The sequence below is a fragment of the Zingiber officinale genome, chromosome 1B, assembly GCF_018446385.1.
Source record: "Zingiber officinale cultivar Zhangliang chromosome 1B, Zo_v1.1, whole genome shotgun sequence".
Classification (NCBI taxonomy): domain Eukaryota; kingdom Viridiplantae; phylum Streptophyta; class Magnoliopsida; order Zingiberales; family Zingiberaceae; genus Zingiber; species Zingiber officinale.
This window is the reverse complement of record NC_055986.1, coordinates 25,128,572-25,134,948: the sequence shown is the minus strand read 5'-3', so window position 1 is coordinate 25,134,948 and position 6,377 is coordinate 25,128,572. Positions and strand designations below refer to the sequence as shown.

General features: G+C 38.9%; 1 non-coding gene across 1 annotated transcript; it reads left to right on the top strand.

The window, feature by feature from the left end:
• Positions 1-233: 233 nt before the first annotated feature.
• LOC121993838 lies at positions 234-339 on the top strand. The gene has a single exon (XR_006115438.1). It is a non-coding gene; the product is annotated as a small nucleolar RNA R71 (small nucleolar RNA).
• The last annotated feature ends 6,038 nt before the right edge of the window (positions 340-6,377 follow it).

Sequence of the window (6,377 nt, the reverse complement as noted above, 5' to 3'; positions counted from 1 at the left end):
TTTGTTTGACAGGCTCTATAACATTTATGACTTTCACTTCATGAATGTTTGAGGGAAATTTCATCCAACTTATATTCGACCATTCATGGAGGTTCAATGTCACTTGATCAATTAACATATATGCTTCATCTACACTTTTGTCGATAAAAGATCCTCCAGTTGATGAATCCAATAAACTCTTGTCTGAGAAAGAAATTCCCTCATAGAATATGTGTAGAATCAACCATTTTTTAAAACCATGATGAGGGCACTATCTTTGAAGACTCTTGAATTTATCTCATGCTTCAAATAATGATTCTCCATATGCCTGAGCAAAATTTGTTATGCAATTCCTCATATACACTGTTCTGCTTGGAGGGAAAAAATGATTCAGAAATTTCTTCTCCAATTGCTCCCAACTTGTGATACTTTGAGGATGGAGAGAATATAACCAAGTTCTTGCTTTATTCTTGATACTGAAAGGAAATGTCATCAATCGAACTGCATCTGCTTATACTCCTTCACATTTCACCATATCACAAATCTCTAAAAATGTTTCAAGATGCAGATAAGGACTTTCTGATACTTCTCCTCCAAATTTGTGACCTTGTATCATGAAAATTAACTCTGGGTCTAGCTAGAAACTTTCTGCTTCAATTTGAGGTTGCACAATGGAAGATAAAAATCTTGCACAAAAGGGTGTAGAAAAATTTCTCATGGGCCTGCTTGACATGTTAGTGCTCATGGATATTCAAGAAAAAATTATTAGAAGAAAAAAAATTGAAGAATCAAAGACAAGAAATAAATTGCAATATGAAAAGCAAGAAAGAAAATATAGAATTTAAATTGCAAGAAAGAAAGTGCATAATGAAAACAAGAAAGAAAAGACAAGAGGAAAAAGAAAAATGTCTAGAATAATTCATATGCTAATCAACTAATGTGTTTATAAGTTCTTGTTATTTTTCATGCCTTTATGAAGTTTGATCTTCTCATACACAAGAACAATATTGCAAGATATGTTTGTTCTAAAGAAAAGTAAAGAAAGAAATTTAAATCAAAAGAAAAACAGAGAAAAGTTAGACTAGAATGCTAGAAATCAAGAATGCAGAATTAGAGTCAGAATTAGAATTGCAGCAAAATGAATTGTAGAAAGATATGCAAAAATTATAAAAATAGAATTCTAAAGATTAGTTACAATTATGCTAACAAAAAGAAAAGTTATGTTTAGTCTAATAGAATTGATAATCCCTAATGTTATAGCGCAGTCCTCGGTAACGGCGCCAAAAACTTGTTGACGTTCCACAAGTGTACGGAAATATCGTAAGTAATAATAAAAGATATCGCATCCACAAGGACTGGAATAACCACTAAAGATTTCTCAACGCGAATTAGCTAAACAACTAATCAATTGGTTTTTAGAAACTAAGTGCAACTAATGAAAAGCAAACATAGAAATAAAAGAAATAGAAACAAGAATAAGGGCTATGATAAATGGATGTTCTAGGAGTTTTGGTTTCTTTGTAAGGTTAATCAATATAAATGATCTACCAAATCTTATTTCTCAATTGTCCATCATTTGTAGAAGGTTGTCGGTTCTCTCTTGCAATAGACAATCGACCTAGGACTGAAATCTATACTTAAATGTGATCAATTAAGAATGAATCTATGTTGTCTTTACACGGGCTTGCCTGTCACGTGCGTCCTTTAGATAATCAACATAAGAATTCATCACTCCTCAACCGCATCAAGATATAAAATATGAACGCATACAATCTATCCTACCCCTTGAATGACCCTATTTCACCCTCAAGATCATCCCTCAAACGTCCTTACACGGGCTTGTCTGTCACGAATGCCCCTCGAAAAATTGAATGAGAGATTATCTCTACAAGATCCACAAGGTATTCAAACATTCAATCAAGAATGAGAATTATGTCTAAATCACAACAATCCACATAAGATTGAATAGGTACAAACAGGACAAAATCATAGAAATAGGAAATTGACAAATCCACAAGAGTTTTACATCAATTCATCTTACAAATACTCCCTCCATCCTAGAACATAGAGATCTAATCCATAGAACGAGGAACGAAAACTGAAAAGAGGAATATTACAAGCATTCTTGGTCCCCAAATCCAAAAAAAGAGAGGGAGAAAGTTTATCTACGATGAAGAATGTCTTCAGATCCAATCCTCGATTTCAGAGTCGATACGTTGAAGATCTGCCCTTGAATCGTCGAAAAATCCCTCCAAGATGGAGAGAAATCGCCCAAATCTTACTCTCTCCCAAAGGGGAGAAGATCCCCTTTCAAATCATGAAGAAGGCTTTATATAGAAGAGGGGTTTGGGCACCACACGACCCCGAGACACGACCGTGTGAAGCTCACACGACCTATGCTACTCCTCTCTCTGCTCAACTCACACGGTCGTGTGTGAGACACGGCCATGGCATGCTCTGCCACTACTCCCCTTGCACGACCATGTAGATCTACACGACCTGTCCTGCCTCCGACTCTGGAACTCTTTCACGGTCGTGTCTGGGACACGACCAGGGCTTCCTTGGCCTCTGGAAATGTTGCACGACCATATAGATCTACACGACCGTGTACTGCTTCAGCTCTGGAGGGCTTGCACGGTCATGTGGTGTACACGGCCGTGTGATGCTCACACGACCATGGCCACTTCCTCCTCTGCTGCAGCCACACGGGTGGTGATCCTCGCACGGCCTGGGCAACCCGCTATGGCAGGGTCGTGTGGCACACAAGGATGGTGCCTTCCTCCTTTGGTTTGCTTGCAGATCTGGCCACGATCATAAATCCTTCACCAAATATGACTTTTGTGTATAGAAAATGCACAAAAGCAGATCTCCAAACAAAAAGAGTAAATATGCTAAAAGCAAAGCTGGAAGTATGAAAATGAATAGGTAAAACATGCTCAAAACATGTGAATGTGCGTCAAAGTATGCATAAAAGTGTATATAATCTACGCACATTACTATGCATTGTTCATCTATCTAACTCCATGCTTATAATCATATAGAGATTTTAACTAAAGTCCGGTACAACCCCGTGAAAGTCGCACCGAGGAGTCTACCCAAGTTCTATCGCCATTGAGTAAAGAAGTAGCTCTAGAAAGACCGTTAACGGGATACTCCTATCACTAGGGTCCCTTGGTCATACAATCCTAGAGTTAACCTATTTACCTCCTAACGTTAGATTAATGCAATTAAGTAGAAGAGGTAACTTACAAAGTACAATTAAAGGGTTGCCCTCTATCACAGGGCCCCCAGTCATACGTTCCTAGATTACACAAGCCACTTCTTAACATTAATTTGAGAGAATCCTCTAAACCCTAATTAGTTTTCCTTGTAGGGAATTGATCTTCGTTTCAAGGAAATGTCGTAGAGAGTAAGAGATACCTTCTGTCATAAGGTCTCATAGTCTTACAATCCAAGGCTCTCCCCTACATGGTGATCAAAGCCCTACCTCTACATGAATTGACCTCACACACATTTCGTCAAATACATACAAGGCACAACACACATAGAACATGATATAAACACTTCATTGCATAGGAAAATGTCCAAATACATAGTTCATACATCACAATCACATCACAACTACTTTCTATATCCTAGATTTAGATATCTACTCCATTACAAGGTATTTACAACCAAAAGACGATAAGTAAAATAATCTGCAACTTAATACATGGAGATAGAGAAAAGAAAAAACTTATCTTTGAAGCGTAGCATCCTTGGAGGCATTCCCTTGCTCTGGAGATGGAAGATATAGGGTTCCCCCAAGGGGGAGAACCCTTCTCCAAGGAATGGGGATGAGCCCCAAGCCAAAGATCCATGAAAAGGGGAGAAAACCCCCTTTTATAGCACTTAGCATAGCCCTTGTACGAGCCGTGACACAGCCGTGTGAATCCACACGACCTCCTTCTTTCTGCTATCTGCTAGGGTGACACAGCTGTGTTGGTCACACGGCTGTGTTCTACTTTGGCTCTTGATGGGCTACACGGCCGTGTGGATTCACAAGGTCATACTCTTCTTCTCTTCTGCTTTGTCCACATGGTCGTGTGGGTCACATGACCGAGGCCTTCTTACTTTCTGGAAATGCTGCATGTCCGTGTGGATCTACACAGCCATGCTCTAGATGCTGCTGATGGGGGTGACATGGCTGTGTGGGTCACATGGCCAAAGTCTTCTTCTTCTTTGGTAATGTGACGCCTTGTGGTCCACACGACCATGACTTGACCCTTGCTCCATTTTCGCTTCAAATCACGTCTTATCAATCAAAAACAAGTAAAGAACATATCTTTAAATAAAAGGAGTAAAAATATGACATTACAATCAAATAGGGTGCAATAAACATAGATTATACTCATGAAATATAAGTAAATGTACGTTAAAATAAGTATAAAAGTGTATATAATTTACGCATATCAGTTTGCTTCAATGCCTCTTTTGGTGACTATATAACCCAAAAATCACCCTTTGGTGACGCCAAATATGCATTTTCTTAGGTTAAGTTTCATACAATACTTACGGAGTATAGTGAAAGTTTCTTCCATATTAAGTACCAAATCTTCTATACGTAGGGATTTGATCAATATATCATCTACATATACTTCGACGTTTCACCTTAATTGGTCAACGAACACTTTATCCATCAGTTTTTTATAAGTAGCTCCATCATTTTCAACCCAAAAGGCATAACTGTGTAATAGAAATTGTCATCCGTAGTGATAAAGCTACCTTTACTTTGATCAACTTTGGATAACAGAATTTGATGGTAACCCTGGTAAGAATCCAACATCAAGATGTATTGATATCATGTAGTAGAATCCACAAGCTAATCAATCCATGATAAAGGGTAACAAACTTTGGGGCATGCGTTGTTTAGGTCCTGAAAGTCCACACAAACATATCATTTTCCCGACGGCTTGGGTACTAATACCATGTTGGATAACTAGGTGGGATAATATATCTCCTGAACATGTTTAGCATACAATAGCTTCTTTACCTCTTCTCTAATAATCTGGTCTTGGTTTGTCCCGAAATGTCATCGCTTCTGCTTGACTGGCTGAATCTCTAGGGTGAATTTTAGGCGGTGCTCCATCATCATTGGGTCCACCCTTGTCAGGTCTTTGGGATCCCATGCAAAGACATCTACATTCCTAATTAAGTAACTTTAAATTTCTTCAAGGTGTCAGGCAAGTCCTTTGAAATCTTGATGACTCTCTCGGGATGTGAAGGAACAATAGAAACCACTTCCGTCTCTAGTTCAGGGGATGATGTCTGCTTTTCTTCAATGACAGTGTAAACCCCCTTCATAATTGGTTCTTGCCTATTAGATCAGATGTTTTGATTACTCGTTTGTTGTTTGTTGGTAATAGTTTCTACATAACATCTTCTTGAACCCCATTGATCTCCTCAAACCTCCCCAACATCATTTCCGACTAGAAACTTAATCTGATATGATATGAGGATGCCACAACCAAGTTGGCGTGGATCCAAGGTCATCCCAACAAAAAATTATAAGAGTAAGGGGAGTCCACTATGATAAATGTGGTGAGGATGGTCCACCATAATGATAAACTTCTAAGAGTTAGAGGCAATTTGATTTATCACAGGGGTCGTACCTCTCGCCTATAAAATCTAAATAGAGAAGTGGCAATGGGTTGAAGATCTTCAATTTTGATCCCCATTCACTCTATTATAGTGAAGTAGAGGATGTTGATTGAACTTTCCGCATCTACAAACACTCTTCCCACATCATCGTGAGCAATTAAAGCACAAATTACTAAAGAATTATTATATGGCAGTATAACTCCCCATAAATCATTAAGGTCAAACCCTAAAATGGGGCCCGTCTTTGCTTCAGGAGTTTGAATTGATAAACATTCTTCACGACTACGTCTTTTGCATGAACAATCTGTGTCTCCATCAGTAGTTCCCTAGAATAGGGTATGGTTCTTGATTATTAACTTTGGCTTGAAGAGAGGGAGGTTGTATAGGATTGGGCAGCACAGGACTAGAGGGTTGAGCGGGGGAAGGGTTTCGTTTGGGAGGTTGAGGGGGAGGTGGTTCATGTTACCTCGGGGCAAGGATGGTCAATATGTTTTTTTTCATCTATCGATATATCTCAACGATGTGCTTTAGTTCTTGCTTCAATCCTCTACAATTGCAGGTGGTATGCTAATATTCTTGGTAAAAGTAGCAGAAAACATTAGAGGACTATCTTTGGTGTCCTTGTTGCTCCCTCACTGGTCACCTTAGAACTTGATGCTCGTTGCAAATCAATGGCTGTTTCTTTAGAGTGATGTAGAGGAAGGGCATAGGGGTGGTACCTTGGAGGGTCTGATAAGTCCTGCCTGAAGCATACCTAG